Source organism: Triticum aestivum, chromosome 6B (assembly GCF_018294505.1).
Source record: "Triticum aestivum cultivar Chinese Spring chromosome 6B, IWGSC CS RefSeq v2.1, whole genome shotgun sequence".
NCBI lineage: Eukaryota > Viridiplantae > Streptophyta > Magnoliopsida > Poales > Poaceae > Triticum > Triticum aestivum.
The window spans coordinates 488403562-488425851 of NC_057810.1; positions in this window are offsets into that span (position 1 = coordinate 488403562).

Sequence of the window (22290 nt, forward strand, 5' to 3'; positions counted from 1 at the left end):
TCACCATTGGTCATTGCTGTTAACGGGTTATCGGATCCAAAACTGGACTCGATAGATAAATGGCGACCCGTTATGATGGATGCCACGTGTTGGTTACCCTTGACGAAAGCACTTCCATGAGGCGTCATTTATTGTCATAGAAGTGAACACTTCCATGATGCTAATTTTGGTATTGTCATGGAACACTTCTACGACAACACAGGTATGACTATCTTGATTCTGTCATAAAATCGTCATGGATGCACATGCATGAAAGAAAATGTGACGTACTATGACAAACACGTATCATCACGGAAGTGTATTTTTTGGTAGTGCAGAGTCGAGCATCCGGAGCCAAGCAGGTCCTCAATCCGGCCGAGCATCAAGACTGATTGGATGAGTTCGCTGCGAGAATCTGTGGTGTACTCGAGGCCGCCAAAGGTCACGATCCAACCTGGGGCGTGGTTTTTGGTGGAGGCCAGATGGCTAGTCGGGTCGGTGCAGAAGATCATGATGCCTAACACAAAAATCTGACCAAGGGCATAAACGCTCTCGTGGCCGCTGTTGTAGTTAATCTGTGAATGAGCCATCGATCCTTTTGTTGATCCCACAGCGGAACACTCAGTGAAAGCACCAGTATCACTGTGAAAACCGGCAGACCTTGGGGTAGGGGGTCCCGAGCTATGGATCTCAGACAAATGATAACAAGAACATGGAGATGATGTTTTACCCAGGTTCGGGTGAGGGAGTCCTGGATTAAGGGGTCCTCGGACAGCCGGATTATATACATGGGTCGGACTATTGGGCTATGAAGATACAAGACAGAAGACTTCTTCCCGTGTCCGAATGGGATTCTCCTTTGCGTGGAAGGCAAGCTTGGCAATTCGGATATGTAGATTCCTTTCTCTGTAACCGACTTTGTGTAACCCTAGCCCCCGGTGTCTATTTAAACCAAGGGTTTAGTGCATAGAAACAATCACAATCATAGGCTAGACTTCTAGGGTTTTAGCCATTATGATCTCGTGGTAGATCAACTCTTGTAATACTCATATTCATCAAGATCAATCAAGTAGGAAGTAGGGTATTACCTCTATAGAGAGGGCTCGAACATGGGTAAACATTGTGTCCCCCGCCTCCTGTTACCATTAGCCTTAGACACACAGTTTGGGACCGCCTACCCAAGATCTGCCGGTTTTTACACCGACATCGAGCCCTCTTGATGGAGGTAAAATCCTAAGTCATGCTCTTGTTTATATTGATATAGATGTATCAATTACAGAGTTGATCTACCTCGAGATCCTAAGATGTGGTCTAACTCTAGGGCTAGGTGAATGTATTGCATTGATGTCCCCTCTACAGGCTAAACCCTACAGCTTATATACACGCGAGGTAGGGTATCTAGGGTTACAAGGTTGGTATCTAGACACAAGGCGGCAGGAGAAGTCTTGGCGTATACGACAAGTCTTCGGTAGATGTAGTGTTGATCATGCCTCCTATGTACAGCCTCTGGACTCCATCTTGATAATAATAAGGGACCACTAGCCCAATCTGGGGAGCATGGGCTGGCTAGGTTGGTACCCCTAGTCCAGGACACTGTCAAACACCCTAGAATTATGAACAATACACTATGAATTACTTACATCTCGATGATAAATATGATGTAGAAACTCTAATGAATGCCTCTAGCAGTGCACCAAATTGTGAAATTTTCTAGCATAGCATAGACTAAAAAAAGGATAAACCATAAGGCTCTAAATTGTGAAATTTTCTAGCATAGCACCAAATTGTGAAACTCTAATGAATGCCTCTAGTAGTGCACCATAAGATCCGCCGGTTTTGACACCGACATTGGTGCTTTCATTGAGAGTTCCACTGCGTCATCACCAGAAGGCTTGATGGCTCCATCAATCGTCTACAACAACCCAGTCCAGGGTTGATCCTCCTCCCTAGACAGATCTTCGTATTCAGCGGCTTCGCACTGCGGGCCAACTCGCTTGGCCATCTAGAGCAGATCAAAAGCTATGCCCCTAGCCATCAGGTCAGATTTGGAAGCCTGAATTTTGTGGGCGATATCCGTGGAGAGTTGATCTTCAATGGATTAGAGGCCATGGCGGCTGTCCCCTACCACCATGATGAACATGACCTAAATCTGTCATCGGACCGCGCTCAGGAGGTAGCGCCCGTAACCGCTCCGGCCCTAGATCCGGAGCAGACCGCATCGTCCGAAGACAGGAAGCTCAGCCCCGCCACGGAAGCTGCAGACTTAGCAGCGTTTGAGCCGCACACATACCCAACATCGAGCGGGGCTTGTGTCACCGGAACCTCGGATTCATCTCTGGGCTCCGGCCATGGGTTCCGGACCGTGTGCATCTGCGTCCATCGAACCTGATTGGGCACCGATCCTGGAGTTCAGCTTCGCGGACATCTTCCAGCACTCACCTCTAGGTGATGTGTTAAACTCACTGAAATCCCTCTCCTTGTCAGGGGACTCTCGGCCGAACTATGTCCAGCTTGAATGGGAAGCAGACGACGAAGAACTTCGTTTCCCATCCACCACCCACTTTATAGCCACTATCGGCGACTTAACCGACATGCTTGATTACGACTCTGAAGGCATTGACGGTATGGACGGTGATGCCAGAGAGGAGCAGGCACCACCGCCTATAGGGCGTTGGACAGCCACCTCCTCGTACAACATATACATGGTGGATACACCCAAAGAGGACAACAGCGACAATGAAAATCTTGTCGCGGATAAACCTCCGGAGATACAGCCAAAGCGCCAACGTCAGCGGCGCCACTCTAAGCCACACCGCAGCAAAAACAGCAACACCATCACAGGAGAAAACAATACTTTGGACGAAGCCGAAGACAATGAAGACCCCGTTGAGCCAACCTCCGAACATGACGAACGGGAAGACAGGCGAGTCAGCCCTGACAAACAGGCCATGAATGAAGACTCGGAGGATAGCAACTACCTTCCGCTCTGCGAGGACGAGGTGAGCCTTGGTGACGAAGACTTTATCGTGCCTGAGGAGCCCGATTAACAGGAACGCTTTATGCGCCGGCTAATTGCCACTTCAAGGAGCCTGAAAAAGCAGCAGCAGCAGCTTCAAGCTGATCAAGATCTGCTCAACAATAGATAGACTAACGTCCTGGCAGCCGAAAAATACGGCCTCGAGCACCAAACTAAAAGCTACCCGAAGCGCAAATTGTTACCATAGTTCGATGACGAGGCGCTGGAGCCCGTCCTACCAGCGCATAATGCGGCTGACCAGCCACCATGTGGCCGGGACAAGACGGCACCTCAAGCGGAACACCAGCCCTCACTACCTTGCCATAGAAACAGAACTACAACAACTCAGGGATACACACATGACCTACAACATGACTTGGAAAACAAAGCAGGCCAGACCAGACTGATCTACGGATCGAGGGGGCGTGCCTCGACGTGCGATGAGGGCCACCAGGCCGGACGTGACAAATATAACCGCGTCCAGGCCAAAAACCGCAGACGAACTCCATCTGAGATACGTAACGACTTGGCCTGATAAAGAGGCGCCGCACACCCCGTATGCTTCACTGATGAAGTAATGGAACACGATTTCCCAGAAGTGTTTAAACCTGTGAACATTGAATCATATGATGGGACAACAGACCCTGCGGTATGGATTGAGGATTTTCTTCTCCATATTCATATGACCCGCCGTGATGATCTTCATGCCATCAAATACCTCCCGCTAAAACTGAAGGGACCAGCTCGACACTAGTTGAAAAGTCTGCCCGAAAACTCCATTGGCAGCTGGGAGGACTTGGAAAATGCCTTTCTTGACAACTTTCAAGGCACATATATCCGACCTCCGAATGCCGACGACTTAAGTCATATAGTTCAACAGCCCGGAGAGTTAGCCAGGAAATTCTGGACCAGGTTCTTAACTAAAAAGAACTAGATAGTCGACTGTCCGGATACCGAAGCCCTAGCGGCCTTTAAGCATAGAATCCATGACGAATGGCTCACTAGACACCTCGGCCAAGAAAAGCCGAAGTCCATGGCGACCCTCACGACACTTATGACCCGCTTTTGCGCGGGCGAGGATAGCTGGCTAGCCCGTAGAAATAATCATGACAGCAAACCTGGCACTTCTGGGGCCAGAAATAGCAACAGCAAGCCACAACACAATAGACACAAGCGTCGAAGCAACGTTGACAGCACCGAAGACACGGCTATCAACGCCGGATTCAGTGGCTCTAAGACCGGTCAGCGGAAGAATCCATTTAAGAGAAACAATCCGGGCCCGTCCAGTTTGGACCGCATACTCGATCATCCATGTCAAATCCACGGCACTCGTGATAAACCAGCCAATCATACCAACAGAGAATGTTGGGTCTTCAAATAGGCCAGCAAATTAAACGCCAAGAACAAAGAGAAGGGGTCGCAAAGTGATGACGACGATGAGGAGCCCTGACCACCGAACACAGGGGGACAAAAGAAGTCCCCCCCAAGTCAAAACGGTAAACATGATATACGCTACCCATATCCCCAAGAGGGAGCACAAGTGCGCACTCAGGGACATCTACGCGATGGAGCCAGTCGCCCCAAAGTTCAACCCATGGTAGTCTTGTCTGATCACCTTCGATCGCAGGGACAATCCGACCAGTATCTGTCATGGAGGTTCAGCCGCACTAGTCCTTGACCCAATCACTGATGGAGTCCACCTTGCACGAGTCCTCATGGATGGTGGCAGCAGCTTGAACTTGCTCTATCGGGATACAGTGCACAAAATGGGTATCGATCCCTCAAGGATCAAGCCCACAAAAACCACCTTTAAAGGTGTTATACCAGGTGTAGAGGCATGCTGTACGGGCTCAATCACACTGGAAGTGGTCTTCGGATCCCAGGATAATTTCTAAACCAAAGAATTGATCTTTGATATCGTCCCCTTCCGCAGTGGCTATCACGCGCTACTCGGACAAAACGCATTTGCTCAATTCAATGTGGTGCCACACTATGCTTACCTCAAGCTCAAGATGCCCGGGCCACGCGCTGTTATAACAGTCAATGGAAACACGGAACGCTCTCTCCGTACCGAGTTGCACACCGCGGCCCTTGCAGCAGAAGTACGGAGTGGCCTTTTTAGGCATAACTGCAACTCATCGGCCAAGCTCCCGAACACTATCAAACGAGTCCGAACTACTCTGTAGCAGGATGGTCCAGTTCGTCAAGAGCTTGACTAGCAATTCGGCCTCCGTCCCAGTCCCGACCAAGCAACAGCATTTGTACCACACATACATAACTTCGCGTTGAAAATACCATGGGCATAGACGGAGGCACAACTAGACCGCGGTCCACAATACGGCTCAACCGCTCCTGGACCCGCATACTTTTACCATTTCTTTTTCTTTTTAGGTTTCTTTTTTCTCCTAGGCTTTTTCCGATAACCTGATATCGGACCAATCAAGGGATGGATACACCATGAAGGCAAGAAGCTTTGACGTATAAGGGAACCCCCAGGTGGACTCTGCTAACGATCGTTATACCTATTATAAAAACCCGCATGCAGCTCGCCCTTGGTCATGGCATGTCAAATAGCCATGTTTTCTTACCGCATTACTTATACAAATACGCCTTGACATATTAATCAAATTACAAAGGAAAATAATTTGCGGTTCAATATTTGCGGCGTCAGCTTATTACTTGATTTTTTTTCTTTTTCTTTATATTCTTATCAGTTGCGCCCGTTGTCGGTGTCAAAACCGGCGGATCTCGGGTAGGGGGTCCCGAACTGTGCGTCTAAGGCTAATGGTAACAGGAGGCAGGGGACACGATGTTTTACCCAGGTTCGGGCCCTCTCGATGGAGGTAATACCCTACTTCCTGCTTGATTGATCTTGATGATATGAGTATTACAAGAGTTGATCTACCATGAGATCATAGAGGCTAAACCCTAGAAGCTAGCCTATGATTATGATTGTTGTTGTCCTGCAGACTAAAACCTTCGGTTTATATAGACACCGGAGGGGGCTAGGGTTACACAGAGTCGGTTACAGAGAAGGAAATCTACATATCCGAATATCCAATTTGCCTTCCACGCAAAGGAGAGTCCCATCCGGACGCGGGACAAAGTCTTTAATCTTGTATCTTCATAGTCCAACAGTCCGGCCAAAGTATATAGTCCGGTTGTCCGAGGACCCCTGAATCCAGGACTCCCTCAGTAGCCCCTGAACCAGGCTTCAATGACGATGAGTCTGGCGCGCATATTGTCTTCGGCATTGCAAGGCGGGTTCCTTCTCCGAATACTCCATAGAAGATTTAGGACACAAGGGTCGTAAATTCCACAAATTCCACATTCCACCATAGAGAGTATAATATTCCACAAATCCAATCTGCTGACAGCTTTTTATAGCATGACATCATGCCACGGTCTGGTCATTATTCGAACCGTTCTTCACAACCAGCCATTGCACGTAATGCGAGGTGGTTTCCTTGACACGTCTTGTCGAAGCAGAGATCGTGTCCCCTTATCACGGGATTCTCATCAATATGGGTATGGGTAACCCAACCACGCCATCAATCATGGCGCTTGGGAAATAAGCGATCTTAACGGGCAAGTGGGGAGGCGCACAGTTTCTACCGCCTTTATAAAGAGATAAGAATTCTCATCTTTCACCCATGCCCTCTTCCTTCTTCGCTCATCCATTCTCGCACACTCGAGCTCCAGCGCCCCAGATCTCACCTTCTCCGCACAACCAAACATGTCCGGAGCGGGAGGCAAGTGGGTGGCCTCCTCCGTCATGATGGAGGACATTACGAAGCTCCGGGTGGCCGGATATTTGGCCGCAGATATTGCGCACCGGCTCCCGGACGTAGGGCAGATCGTTCCGACTCCAGGACCCCATGAGAGGGTCGTGTTCCTCACCCACTTCGTCCGTGGACTGGGATTCCCCCTCCACCCATTTGTCCGCGGGCTCTTGTTCTATTACGGGCTGGATTTTCATGATCTGGCCCCTAACTTCATCCTCAACATCTCGGTGTTCATCGTCATATGCGAGGCTTTTCTCCGCATCAGGCCCCACTTCGGCCTGTGGCTAAAGATCTTCAACGTGAAGCCGAAGATAGTGGTCGGCCAGCAGGCGGAGTGTGGTGGCGCCATGGTGGGTGAGGGAGCCCTGGATAAGGGGGTATCCGGACTGCCGGACTATGTACTTTGGCCGGACTGTGGGACTATGAAGATACAAGATGGAAGACTTCATCCCGTGTCCAGATGGGACTCTCCTTGGCGTGAAAGGCAAACTTGGCGATTCGGATGTAGATCTCCTCCTCTGTAAACCGACTCTGTGTAACCCTAGCCCCCTATGGCGTCTATATAAACCGGAGGGTTTAGTCCGTAGGACTCATCATCATTATCAACAACAATCATACCATAGGCTAGCTTCTAGGGTTTAGCCTCTCTGATCTCGTGGTAGATCAACTCTTGTAATACTCATATCATCAAGATCAATCAAGCAGGAAGTAGGGTATTACCTCCATCGAGAGGGCCCAAACCTGGGTAAACATCGTGTCCCCAGCCTCCTGTTACCATTAGCCTTAGACGCACAGTTCGGGACCCCTACCCGAGATCCGCCGGTTTTGAAACTGACATTGGTGCTTTCATTGAGAGTTCCTCTGTGTCGTCGCTACAAGGCTAGATGTCTCCTCCATCCTTCAACCACACTGTCCTAGGTGAGAGTTTTTTTCCCGGACAGATCTTCGTGTTCGGCGGCTTCACACTGCGGGCCAATTCGCTTGGCCATCTGGAGCAGTTCGATAGCTACGCCCCCAGCCATCAGGTCAGGTTTGGAAACCTAAACTACACTGCCGACATCCGCGGAGACTTGATCTTCAACGGATTCGGGCATGTGTCAGGAGCGCCGAACAATCACGACGTGCACGACCTAGATCGGCAGTCGGACAGTATTCAGAACATCGCACTTGTTACTGCTCCGGACTTCGCTCCAGAGCGGGTCGTGCCTTCCAAGGATGGGTGGATGAACCCTGCCCCAGAGGCCGCACACTCCTCGATGTTGGAGTCGAACACAGACTCCTCTCCTAAAGGGATCTATGTCTCCGGATCCCCGGACTCACCTCCGGCCGTGTGTTTCGGGTCACGCGCGTCCGTGCCCATTGAATCTAACTGGGCTCCAGTCATGGAGTTCAACGCCTCGGATATCTTTCAGCACTCACCCTTCGGAGACGTGCTAGATTCCTTAAGGTCTCTCTCTCTCTATCAGGAGACTCCTGGCCGAACTATGTCCGGCTCGAGTGGGAAGCTGTCGACGAAGAAATTTGTTTCCCACCCACCACCCACTTAATAGCCACGGTCGATGACTTGGCTGACGTGCTTAACTTCGACTCCAAAGACATCGATGGTATAGACGATGATGCAGGAGAAGAACAGGAACCACCGCCCACAGGGCGCTGGACTGCCACCTCTTCATATGACATATACATGGTGGATACTCCCAAGGAAACCAATGGCGATGAGGCAACAGAAGATAACCCCTCGGGGAAAAAAGAAAAACACGGGCGTCATCGGTGCTGCTCCAAGTCTTGCCACAACAATACCGGCACTGGAGAAGAAAATCCAGATGGTGCCGAAGAGGAATACGATCTTGATCAACCCACCTTCGAGCAAGCTGAACAGGAACACGAGCTGGCTAGCCCAGATGAACAGGCGACGAACGGATACTTGGAGGATGATAACTATATGCCTCCCTCCGAAGATGAGGTGAGCCTCGGTGACGACGAATTCGGCGTACCAGAGTGTCGGTGTCAAAATCGAGGGATCTCGGGTAGGGGGTCCCGAACTATGCGTCTAGGCGGATGGTAACAGGAGACAAGGGACACGATGTTTTACCCAGGTTCGGGCCCTCTTGATGGAGGTAAAACCCTACGTCATGCTTGATTAATATTGATGATGTGTGTTACAAGAGTGGATCTACCACGAGATCAAGGAGGCTAAAACCTAGAAGCTAGCCTATGGTATGATTGTTGTTCGTCCTATGGACTACAGCCATCCGGTTTATATAAACACTAGAGAGGGCTAGGGTTACACAGAGTCGGTTACAAAGGTAGGAGATCTACATATCCGTATCGCCAAGCTTGCCTTCCACGCCAAGGAAAGTCCCATCCGGACACGGGACGAAGTCTTCAATCTTGTATCTTCATAGTCTTGGAGTCCGGCCGATGATGATAGTTCGGCTATCCGGACACCCCCTAGTCCGGAACTCCCTCAGTAGCCCCTAAACCAGGCTTCAATGACGACCAGTCCGGCGCGCATATTGTCTTCGGCATTGCAAGGCGGATTCCTCCTCCGAATAATTCATAGAAGATTGTGAACACCAGGATAGTGTCCGGCTCTGCAAAAATAAATTCCACATACCACCGTAGAGAGAATAATATTACACAAGATCAATCTGCTGACGTATTCTGTGGCGTGACGTCACACCACTTCCAAGCCTTTACTCGAATTGTTTTTATTGTTCCACCTCAGCGCGTTTAGCGAGGCGGTTTCCTTGGCACGTCTTGTCGAAGCAGAGATCGTGTTCCCCTTATTCCGGGATTCCCATCAATACGGACGTGGGTAACCCAACCGCGCCATTGATTGTGACGCTTGGGAGATAAGCGAGTTTTACCAGGCCGGTGGGGACACATGTTTTTGTCCGCCCATATAAGGGGATAAAGATCCAACCCTTTTACCTGCGCCTTCTTCCTCCTTGGCTTATCCATCTCCGCGAACTCGAGCTCCAGCGCCCAAGTCCGCACTTCTCACCTCAACCTTCTCCAACTATGTCCGGAGCGGGAGGCAAGTGGATGGCCTCCTCCGTCACGGAGGGGCAGATCCAGAAGCTGCGCGACGCCGGATACTTGTCCAGCGACATCGCGCATCGGCTCCCCGACGAGGGAGAGCTCATCCCCACCCCCAGGCCCCATGAGAGGGTAGTGTTTCTTCCCCATTTCCTCCGTGGACTGGGCTTCCCACTTCATCCCTTCGTCCGGGGGCTCATGTTCTACTACGGCCTGGATTTCCATGATCTGGCCCCGAATTTCATCCTCAACATCTCGGCATTTATCATCGTGTGCGAGGCCTTCCTCTGCATCCAGCCCCACTTCGGCTTGTGGCTCAAGACCTTCAGTGTCAAGCCGAAGGTTGTGAAGGGCACCCAAGCGGAGTGCGGAGGTGCCATGGTGGGCAGGATGTCCCACGTTACGTGGCTGGAGGGCACTTTCGTGGAAACCATCAAGGGGTGGCAATCGGGGTGGTTCTACATCACCGAGCCGCGTGACCCTGATTGGGCAGCGGCCCCAGAATTCAGATCCGGCATCCCTACACGGCTCACCTCCTGGAAAGAGAGTGGCCTGATCTGGGGGGATTCGGAGGAGCTGACGGGACTCCAAGCCTCCATCCAGAAGCTGGTGGACAAGAAGCTCAAGCTTGTCAACGTAGTCCAGGTCATGCTCATCCGCCGGATTCTCCCGTGCCAACGACGGGGTTTCAACATGTTGGAGTTTGATCCGGCGCAGCACCAGACCCTGAGCGGGCTCTTCGACACTATGTACGAAGATGTATGGAAGGTGTTGTTCAAGGGCGCCGAAGCTCCCGCATCCTCTACCGAAGATCGCGGATTCCGCTCGCAGCGTCCGGCTGACGAGGTAAGTGATTTTGCCACTTGTTTTCCATAGTTTGACTCTATGCGGGATCTAAACTCCCTTTACCTTTGATAGGACTGACTGGCGAAGGCCGAACGGACTATCTGTCCGGCCCCATTGCCAGAGGACCCAACGGACGACCGCCTAACGGGGCTGCTGGCTTCGGCACCCCACGTGGTGCCGGAGAAGAAGGCCAAGAAGAAGGCCACAGGGACTCGGAAGAGTTCCCGTTTTCAGGTGCTATCGGATGATGAATCCGAGGCCGACTCCTCCCACCAAGGCGAGGAGGAGAAGAAGAAAGCCTCTCCCCCAGCGGGGGGAGGGAAGAAAAGGAAGGCCTCCCCAACAAGGGAGGCCGAAGGGTCCAAGAAGGGAAAAACTCTTCCCCCGGACTGCTCCGCCAACGCCAGTGACGACGACGAGGACTGGCCTCCAAGGGCCAAGCCCCTGGCGAGATCGTAAGTATCCGGACTCCCGAATAACTTCAAGGTTTTTTCTTTTCGCCACATAATGTCTTTCTAATGCCGCATACAACCCTGCAGTCCGCCCAAGGATGATCTTCCCGCTTCGTCGAGCGGGTCCTTGGGTGCGTTGGATATGGATTCCCTTCCGACTGCCTCCACCCCCCGTGCCGCGGACGACGCCGAGGTGGGATCCCAGGAAGGGACCCACCAGGGGGAGGAGGCCCCGGAGGTGTCACAGGACAACCTCCCGGACTTTGCACCGGACTCAGCCCCGGAGGCCACAGTGGCTCCGGAGTCCGGCGGGCGACCCCTTCGTAAGAAGGGCAAGACCGCGACGCCGGCTGCCTCTGTCCAACCGGAGGTGCCGGATAATTTGCTGGAGGCGCTCAACGGCGCCTCCATCAAAGAGGAACACCGCACTGTTATGAGTGCGGTGATTCAGAAGGTTCAGCTCGCCAAGAGCGGGCTGACCGAAGCCTGCAGCAGCCTTCTAACAGGCTTTGAGGTAAGAATTTCAATATATGTAAAATGGTACCGCATAGACAGTAGCCCCTGATGCTCGGTTCGGTGTTCGGAAAGAAAAGCCGGACTGAGGATCTTTAGAAAGATAAACGCAGGAGTCATAAAAAATATGTCAATATGGGATTGCAGGCTGTGCTGCTGACCTCCGCCGCACTGACTGCGGAGGTCAATACTTTGAAGGAAAACCTCGAGCGGTCCAAGAACGAGCTCGGCCATGCCAAGAAGCAGCTCGAGGAAAAAGAAGGTGAGTAATACCTTATGAAAATTGTACCTTACAGAAAAGGATTTGGTTGCAAGAAAAATGACAAGGATAACGTGGGTATTGTAGGGGCCACTAACGAGGTGGCGACCCTGAAGGAGGCGGTGGCCACGGCCGAACGCAATGCGGCCGCGGAGCGCACCGAGCGAGAGAAGCAGGAGGCGCGGGTGGCGGAGGTACAGCAAGAGCTCCAGGATCTCGTGAAAAAACATGAGAGCTTGGAGCGTGACTCGAAGACTCGAGAGTCTGAGCTTGCAACGGCTCTTGAGAGTGCCAAAGCTGCTAAGGCCGAAGCCTACAAGGCCCTCTAGGAGATTGAGGCGGTGAAGAAAATAGCAGCGGGTAAGGCATTTTTCATGCAAAGTAAGCATGTGAGTGTTAATTACCTGTTGCTTACCCGAATTCGGAGCTCTCCAGGAGCGTTCGCAGATCTTCCTCGCAGCGTGTCCGATGCTGCCGCATTCTACCGGGCCGAGGAGGGGAGCTCGACGGAGAAGGTCTTCTGGTCTCAGTATGCTGAGGCCGGACATCCGGTGCCCCTTAGCGACCAGCTGAAGCAGCTGGTCGAGCTCCACAAGGCGGCCGAACAGGCCATGAAGGGCCTCATAGTTCGGCTGTGGCCTAAGGAGGCCATGCCTGGGAGCTACTTCGGCCTGGTGCGGCGGCTGGTGGATGCGTGCCCGTGGGTTGAAGTCATCAAGCATTCCGCTTGTATTGAGGGTGCCCGTCGGGCCCTTGCCCGCGCAAAGGTGCACTGGGGCAAGATGGATGCCCAGAAGCTCGTGACGGACCCGCCACCAGAGGGCAAGGAGCATCGCACGCCCGAGATGTATTATAAGAGTGTGCTGAAGGGCGCCCGCACTATTGCGGGTGAGTGCTCCAAAGATGTAATATTTGAGTAGACTCGCATTTTGTTATCCTGTGCGCTGAAAACTTAGTTCATATGCGCTAAGCAACGCTTGTTAATTTAAAATATTACCTTCTGTGCGGCTGTTTATCAAATCTGAGAGATGGCAAGTCGTCGGCTTCAGCCCCCATGCCACGAGTGCTGGGGTGTTCGGGATAAATTTGAGCGCTCTTGTTCCCATTTTTGGGTCCATCTAGGGAGGCGTTCAACACAGCGAACAAGGCAACCGGACTTATAATGCTTGAACACTCTCACTTAGCCATAGAATTCTATAATTTTAAATTTCGGCGAAGCCCCTAGTCTTCGGAAGGCCGAATTTGGGGCGCTATCCACGCCTTGGCCGGACAGTATCCGGCTCCTCGCTCTAAGCGGCATAAGTCTTTAAGGACTCGCAAAAAACCTCTCGAACAGCGACCGGCTCTCGCCTCATCATGACGGTCAGTTTTAGCTTTCTCCACTGAGGCGTTAACCCAGCTCAACTGGGGCGCAATCGCAGTGGTTCTCCCAGTGCTACCTTAGCCGATATAACGGAACGTAAGGTACCAAAACATGGGAGCCGGGCAAACCCAACTATTGACCCAAGACATGATTCGGAGCCGATGCATATAGTGCTATAAGTTCGGGGTGCCGCACTTGTGAAAGTGTTCGGACTCATCACACCATAATGCGGGAAACATAAGCCCCTGGTGTATATTAGCCGTACCAAAGTGTACGGATGCAACATGCCGTGAATGAACATATGTATGAAAAAGAAATGCAATTTGTAAGCAAAAAGGTGCTGCATTGTTTTATTCAATAAGTGCTGCTACGAATGCAGAACGATACAAATAGTGCGATAAGCAAGGTATGGGACTGTTAAACATGTCCCCCTCCAGGGGTAGGCTGCAGATTGGTGTATAAAAATGCTCGTAATGGAGACCACCTGTATATTCGTTGTAGCCTTTATCCTTCCGTGGCTGTTGCATCGTGAGTTTGGCAGGTCTGCTGCCGGACAGGGCCTCTGACAAACGGAGTCATGTGGGTAAAACATAAAAGGTAAAAAGAAAAGAAAAAAGAACGACACACTTGAGAGCCCCTGGTGTGGTTGAGCCGCAGTCTGGGTTTATCGTGGTCGTGCCCCTCTCCCCATGCCCACGGTATCTTCAGAGTGTAATGGTGTACGCCAAGGATCTGCTTTGACGTTTCGCAGGAGCTGGGGTTGGGGCCGCACTGCTACGCGTGCTCCGAACGTGCCAGGTGGTCTTGTTGTAAGTTACTCCGGGCGCGCTTAGCTGTGTCCGGCCACTTAACGGCCGGACTCGAGAATTGCCTTAAGAGGCTGCATTGCACTTCTGCCGCGAGAGCCGCCGTATGTTCCTCCATGCGGAGAGAACGTTCAGTGTTTCTGTTGACCGTGATGACTCCTCGAGGGCCTGGCATCTTGAGCTTGAGGTATGCGTTGTGCGGCACTGCGTGGAACTTTGCAAACGCGGTACGTCCGAGCAAGGCATGATAGCCGCTGCGGAACGGGACTATGTCGAAGATTAACTCCTCGCTTCGGAAGTTATCCGGGGATCCGAAGACCACTTCCAATGTAATTGAGCATGTACAATTGGCTTCTACACCTGGTATGACGCCTTTAAAGGTCGTTTTGGTAGGTTTAATCCTTGAGGGGTCTATGCCCATTTTGCGCACTGTATCCTGGTAAAGTAGGTTCAGGCTGCTACCGCCGTCCATCAGGACTCTGGTTAGGTGAAATCCATCGACGACTGGGTCTAAGACCAGTGCGGCGAATCCGCCGTGGAGGATGCTGGTGGGGTGGTCCCTTCGGTCAAAAGTGATCGGGCAGGAGGACCATGGATTGAACTTCGGGGCAACTGGCTCCATCGCGTAGACATCCCTGAGTGCACGCTTCCGCTCCCTTTTGGGTATGTGTGTTGCGTATATCATGTTCACCGTCCGCACCTATGGGAGGAAACCCTTCTGTCCTCTATTGTTCGGCGCTTGGGTCTCGTCCTCGTCATTGCTATGTAGCCCCTTGTCATTGTTTTCGCCAATTAACTTGCCTGCCTGCTTGAATACCCAACAGTCCCTGTTGGTATGGTTAGCTGGCTTTTCGGGGGTGCCGTGTATCTGGCACAAGCGGTCGAGTATTCGGTCCAAATTGGATGGACCCAGAGTAGTTCGTTTGAATGGCTTTTTCCGCTGACTGAGTTTAGAGCCTCTGAATCCGGCATTGACTGTCGTATCCTCACTATTGTCGCCGTTAATGCGGCGTTTGTTTTTGTTACGACGCTGCTTGCCATTTCGATCCTTGAAATCCGGACTGCCAGAATTTTTGCTGAGGTTGTTGCTACGTGCTAGCCAGCTGTCCTCACCCGCGCAGAAGCGGGTCATGAGTGATGTGAGGGCTGCCATGGATTTCGGCTTTTCCTGTCCTAGGTGCCGGGCAAGCCACTCGTCGCGGATGTTATGCTTGAAGGCCGCGAGGACCTCCGCATCCGGATAGTCGACGATTTGGTTTTTCTTGGTTAAGAACCGTGTCCAGAATTGTCTGGCCGATTCGTCTGACTGCTGAATTATGTGGCTTAGGTCATCAGCATCTGGTGGTCGCACATAAGTGCCCTGGAAGTTATCGAGGAATGCGGCTTCCAGGTCCTCCCAACACCCAATTGACTCTGCTGGCAGGCTGTTAGCAGATCCTGATCCATCTGTCTGTTAGCAGATCCTGATCAGCTTCAAGTTGTTTCTGTTTTTTCTTCAGGCTTTTTGCAGTGGCTATAAGTCGGCTTTTCAAGTGCGCCTGCTCGATGGGGTCCTCAGGCATGATGAATTCTTCATTGCCAAGGCTCACCTCGTCTTCGGAGAGAGGCATGTAGTTATCTTCCACTGATTCTCCATCCTTTGCATGTTCATTAGGGCTAGCTTGCCCCTCCTCTTGCTCGACTTGCTCGAAGCCTGGCTGGGCAGGATGGTATTCGTCTTTGGCACCATCCGGATTGTTATCCCTTGTGCCGGTATCATTATTTTTGGTATGGCGGGGCTTGGAGCGGCGCCGATGAGGCTGGTGTCTAGATTGCTTCCCCAAGGGGTTATCTTCCGTTGCCTCATCGCCATTGTTTTCTTTAGGGGTGTCCACCATATAAATATCATATGATGAGGTAGCGGTCCAGCGCCCTGTAGGTGGTGGTTCCCGTTCTTCTCCAGTATCGTCGTCCATACCGTCGATGTCTTCGCTCTCGAAGTCAAGCACGTCGGTTAAGTCATCGACAGTGGCTATAAAGTGGGTGTTGGGTGGGGGACGAATTTCTTTGTCGTCCGCTCCCCACTCAAGCCGGACATAGTTCGGCCAAGAATCTCCTCACAAGGACAGAGACCTTAATGAGTTCAGCACGTCACCCAGGGGTGATTGGTGAAAGATATTCGCGGCAGTGAACTCCATGACGGGTGCCCAATCTGATGCGATAGGCATGGACGGACGCGGTTCGGATCCTGCAGTCGAAGACGAGTCTGGGGGTCCGATAATGCCACTCTCACAGGAGGTGGGATCAGTGTTCGGCTCCGACGCCGATGAGTGTGCGGCCTCCATGGCGGGGTCCATCCACCCGTCCCTGGAAGGCATGATCTGCTCCAGATTGATTCCTGGCGCCAACGCGGGTGCGATCTCCCGAATACTGTCCGACGGCAGATCAAGGTCATGTCCGTCGTGACTGATCGGCGCACCTGTCATAGGCTCGAATCCGTCGAAGATAAAATCTCCACGGATGTCGGCAGTATAGTTTAAACTTCCAAACCTAACCTGATGGCCAGGGGCGTAGCTGTTGATCTGCTCCAGATGGCCAAGAGAGTTGGCCCGCAGTGCGATGCTGCCGAATACGAAGATCTGTCGGGGAAGGAAAACCTCCCCCTGGACCACATCGTTGAAGATGATTGAGGGAGCCTTCAAGCCTTATCGCGACGGCACAGTGGAAATCTCAATGAAAGCACCAATGTCGGTGTCAAAACCGGCGGATCTCGGGTAGGGGGTCCCGAACTGTGCGTCTAAGGCTAATGGTAACAGGAGGCAGGGGACACGATGTTTTACCCAGGTTCGGGCCCTCTCAATGGAGGTAATACCCTACTTCCTGCATGATTGATCTTGATGATATGAGGATTACAAGAGTTGACCTACCACGAGATCGTAGAGGCTAAACCCTAGAAGCTAGCCTATGATTATGATTGTTGTTGTCCTATGGACTAAACCCTTCGGTTTATATAGACACCGGAGGAGGATAGGGTTACACAGAGTCGGTTACAGAGAAGGAAATCTACATATTCGAATATCCAAGCTTGCCTTCCACGCAAAGGAGAGTCCCATTCGGACATGGGACAAAGTCTTTAATCTTGTATCTTCATAGTCCAACAATCCGGCCAAAGTATATAGTCCGGCTGTCCGAGGACCCCTTAATCTAGGACTCCCTCACCCGTACACTCTGGTATGCCTTAATTCTCCAAGGGCTTCATGATGGAAATATGCCCTAGAGGCAATAATAAATTGGTTATTATTATTATATTTCCTTGTTCATGATAATCATTTATTATCCATGCTATAATTGTATTGATAGGAAACTCAGATACATGTGTGGGTACATAGACAACACCATGTCCCTAGTAAGCCTCTAGTTGACTAGCTCGTTGATCAACAGATGGTTACGGTTTCCTGACCATGGACATTGGATGTCATTGATAACGGGATCACATCATTAGTAGAATGATGTGATGGACAAGACCCAATCCTAAGCCTAGCACAAAGATCGTAGTTCATATGCTAAAGCTTTTCTAATGTCAAGTATCATTTCCTTAGACCATGAGATTGTGCAACTCCTGGATACTGTAGGAATGCTTTGGGTGTACCAAACGTCACAACGTAACTGGGTGGCTATAAAGGTGCACTACAGGTATCTCCGAAAGTGTCTGTTGGGTTGGCACGAATCGAGACTGGGATTTGTCACTCCGGTTAACGGAGAGGTATCTCTGGGCCCACTCGGTAGGACATCATCATAATGTGCACAATGTGACCAAGGGGTTGATCACGGTATGATGTGTTACGGAACGAGTAAAGAGACTTGCCGGTAATGAGATTGAACAAGGTATCGGGATACCGACGATCGAATCTCGGGCAAGTACAATACTGCTAGACAAAGGGAATTGTATACGGGATTGATTGAATCCTTGACATCGTGGTTCATCCGATGAGATCATCGTGGAACATGCGGGAGCCAACATGGGTATCCAGATCCTGCTGTTAGTTATTGACCGGAGAACGTCTCGATCATGTCTGCATGATTCCTGAACCCGTAGGGTCTACACACTTAAGGTTCGATGACGCTAGGGTTATAAAGGAAGTTTGTATGTGGTTACCGAATGTTGTTCGGAGTCCCGGATGAGATCCCGGACATCCCGAGGAGTTCCGGAATGGTCCGGAGGTAAAGAATTATATATGGGAAGTCCTGTTTTGGTCACCGGAAAAGTTTCGGGTTTTATCGGTAATGTACCGGGACCACCAGGAGGGTCCCGGGGGTCCACCAAGTGGGGCCACCGTCCTTGGAGGGCTGCATGGGCCAAGTGTGGGAGGGGACCAGCCCCAGGTGGGCTGGTGCCCCCCCCCCAAGAGGCCCATGCGCCAAGAGATAAGGGAAAGGGAGAGTCCTAAAGGGGGAAGGCACCTCCTAGGTGCCTTAGGGAGGATGGACTCCTCCCTAGCCGCACCCTTCCTTGGAGGAAGGGCCAAGGCTGAACCCCCCCCCCCTCTCCCTTGCCCCTATATATAGTGGAGGGGAGGGAGGGCAGCCGCACCTGAAGCCCTGGCGCCTCCCTCCCTCCCGTGACACCTCCTCCTCTCCCGCAGGTGCTTGGCGAAGCCCTGCAGGATTGCCACGCTCCTCCACCACCACCATGCCGTTGTGCTGCTGCTGGATGGAGTCTTCCTCAACCTCTCCCTCTCTCCTTGCTGGATCAAGGCATGGGAGACATCACCGGGCTGTACGTGTGTTGAACGCGGAGGTGCCGTCCGTTCGGCACTAGGATCTCCGGTGATTTGGATCACGATGAGTACGACTCCTTCAACCCCGTTCTCTTGAACGCTTCCACTTAGCGATCTACAAGGGTATGTAGATGCACTCTCCTTCCCCTCGTTGCTGGTTTCTCCATTGATAGATCTTGGTGACACGTAGGAAAATTTTGAATTTCTGCTACGTTCCCCAACAGTGGCATCATGAGCTAGGTCTATTGCGTAGATTCTTTGCACGAGTAGAACACAAAGTAGTTATGGGTGTTGATTTTGTTCAATATGCTTACCGTTACTAGTCCAATCTTGTTTCGACGGTACTGTGGGATGAAGCGGCCCGGACCGACCTTACACGTACTTTTACGTGAGACAGGTTCCACCGACTGACATGCACTTGGTGCATAAGGTGGCTAGCGGGTGCCAGTCTCTCCCACTTTAGTCGGAACGGATTCGATGAAAAGGGTCCTTGTGAAGGGTAAATAGCAATTGGCATATCATGTTATGGTTTTGCGTAGGTAAGAAACGTTCTTGCTACAAACCCATAGCAGCCACGTAAAACATGGAAACAACAATTAGAGGACGTCTAACTTGTTTTTGCAGGGTATGCTCTGTGATGTGATATGGCCAAGAAGAATGTGATGAATGATATGTGATGTATGAGATTGATCATGTTCTTGTAATAGGAATCACGACTTGCATGTCGATGAGTATGACAACCGGCAGGAGCCATAGGAGTTGTCTTTATTTATTGTATGACATGTGTGTCATTGAACAACGCCATGTAATTACTTTACTTTATTGCTAACCAGTAGCCATAGTAGTAGAAGTAATAAGTTGGCAAGACAACTTCATGGAGACACGATGATGCAGATCATGATGATGGAGATCATGGTGTCATGCCGGTGATGATGATGATCATGGAGCCCCGAAGATGGAGATCAAAAGGAGAAATATGACATTGGCCATATCATGTCACTATTTGATTGCATGTGATGTTTATCATGTTTATGCATCTTATTTGCTTAGAACGACGGTAGTAAATAAGATGATCCCTCATTAAAATTTCAAGAAAGTGTTCCCCCTAACTGTGCACCGTTGCGGAAGTTCGTCGTTTCGAAGCACCACGTGATGATCGGGTGTGATAGATTCTTACGTTCACATACAACGGGTGTAAGCCAGATTTACACACGCGAAACACTTAGGTTAACTTGACGAGCCTAGCATGTACAGACATGGCCTCGGAACACAAGAGATCGAAAGGTCGAGCATGAGTCGTATGGTAGATACGATCAACATGAAGATGTTCACCGATGATGACTAGTCCGTCTCACGTGATGATCGGACACGGCCTAGTTAACTCGGATCATGTAATCACTTAGATGACTAGAGGGATGTCTATCTGAGTGGGAGTTCATAAGATGAAATTAATTATCCTGAACATAGTCAAAAGATCTTTGCAAATTATGTCGTAAGCTCGCGCTTTAGTTCCACTGTTTAGATATGTTCCTAGAGAAAATATAGTTGAAAGTTGACAGTAGCGATTATGCGGACAATAGAAAGCTTATGTCCTTAATGCACCGCTCAGTGTGCTGAACCCCAAACGTCGTTTGTGGATGTTGCGAACATCGGACATACACATTTTGATAACTACGTATAGTTCAGTTAAACGGTTTAGAGTTGAGGCACCAAAGACGTTTTCGAAACATCGCGGAACATATGAGATGTTTTGAGGGCTGAAATTGGGATTTCAGGCTCGTGCCCACGTCAAGAGGTATGAGACCTCCGATGATTTTCTTAGCCTGCAAACTAAGGGAGAAAAGCTCAATCGTTGAGCTTGTGCTCAGATTGTCTGAGTGCGACAATCACTTGAATCGAGTGGGAGTTGATCTTCCAGAGATAGTGATGTTTCTCCAAAGTCATTGCCACCAAGCTGCTAGAGCTTCGTGATGAACTATAACATATCAGGGATAGATATGATGATCCTTGAGGTATTCGCGATGTTTTGACACCGCGAAAGTAGAAATCAAGAAGGAGCATCAATTGTTGATGGTTGGTGAAACCACTAGTTTCAAGAAGGGCAAGGGCAAGAAGGGATACTTCATGAAACGGCAAATCAGCTGCTGCTCTAGTGAAGAAACCCAAGGTTGAACCCAAACCCGAAACTAAGTGCTTCTATGGTAAGAGGAATAGTCACTAGAGCGGAATTACCCTAGATACTTGGTAGATGAGAAGGCTGGCAAGGTCGATAGAAGTATACTGGATATACGTTATGTTAATGTGTACTTTACTAGTACTCCTAGTAGCACCAGTGTATTAAGATACCGGTTCGGTTGCTAAGTGTTAGTAACTCGAAATAAAAGGCTACGGAATAAACGGAGACTAGCTAAAGGTGAGATGACAATATGTGTTGGAACTGTTTCCAAGTTTGATGTGATCAAACATCGCACGCACCCTCTACCATCAAGATTAGTATTAAACCTGAATAATTGTCTTTTGGTGTTTGCGTTGAGCATAGACATGATTGGATTATGTCTATCACAATACGGTTATTCATTTAAGGAGAATAACGGTTACTCTATTTATTTGAATAATACCTTCAATGGTCTTGCACCTAAAGGAATGGTTTATTGAATCTCGATCGTAGTGATACACATTTTCATGCCAAAAGATATAAGATAGTAATGATAGTACCACTTACTTGTGGCACTGCCATGTAAGTCATATTGGTATAAAATGCATGAAGAAGCTCCATGTTGATGGATCTTTAGACTCACTCGTTTTTGAAAAGTTTGAGACATGCGAACCATGTCTATTGGTGTATACGCATGAAGAAACTCCATGCAGATGGATCGTTTGGACTCACTTGATTTTGAATCACTTGAGATATGCAAATCATACCACATGGGCAAGATGACTGAAAAGCCTCGTTTTCAGTAAGATGGAACAAGATAGCAACTTGTTGGAAGTAATACATTTTGATGTGTGCAGTCCAATAAGTGCAAAGGCACGCAGTGGATATCGTTATCTTCTTACTTCACGGATGATTTGAGTAGATACTAAGTATATTTACTTGATGAAACGCAAGTCTGAATTATTGAATGGTTCAAGTAATTTCAGAGTGAAGTTGAAGATCATTGTGACAAGAGGATAAAATGTCTATGATATGATCATAGAGATGAGTATCTGAGTTACAAGCTTTGGCACGCAACTAAGACATTGTGGAAATTGTTTCACGACCAATACCGCCTGGAACACCATAGTGTGATGGTGTGTCCGAACATCATAGTTGCACCCTATTGGATAAGGTGCGTACCATGATGTCTCTTATCGAATTACCACTATCGTTCATGGGTTAGGCATTAGAGACAACCGCGCTCACTTTAAATAGGGCACCACGTAATTCCGTTGAGACGACACCGTTTGAACTGTGGTTTGGAGAAACCTAAGT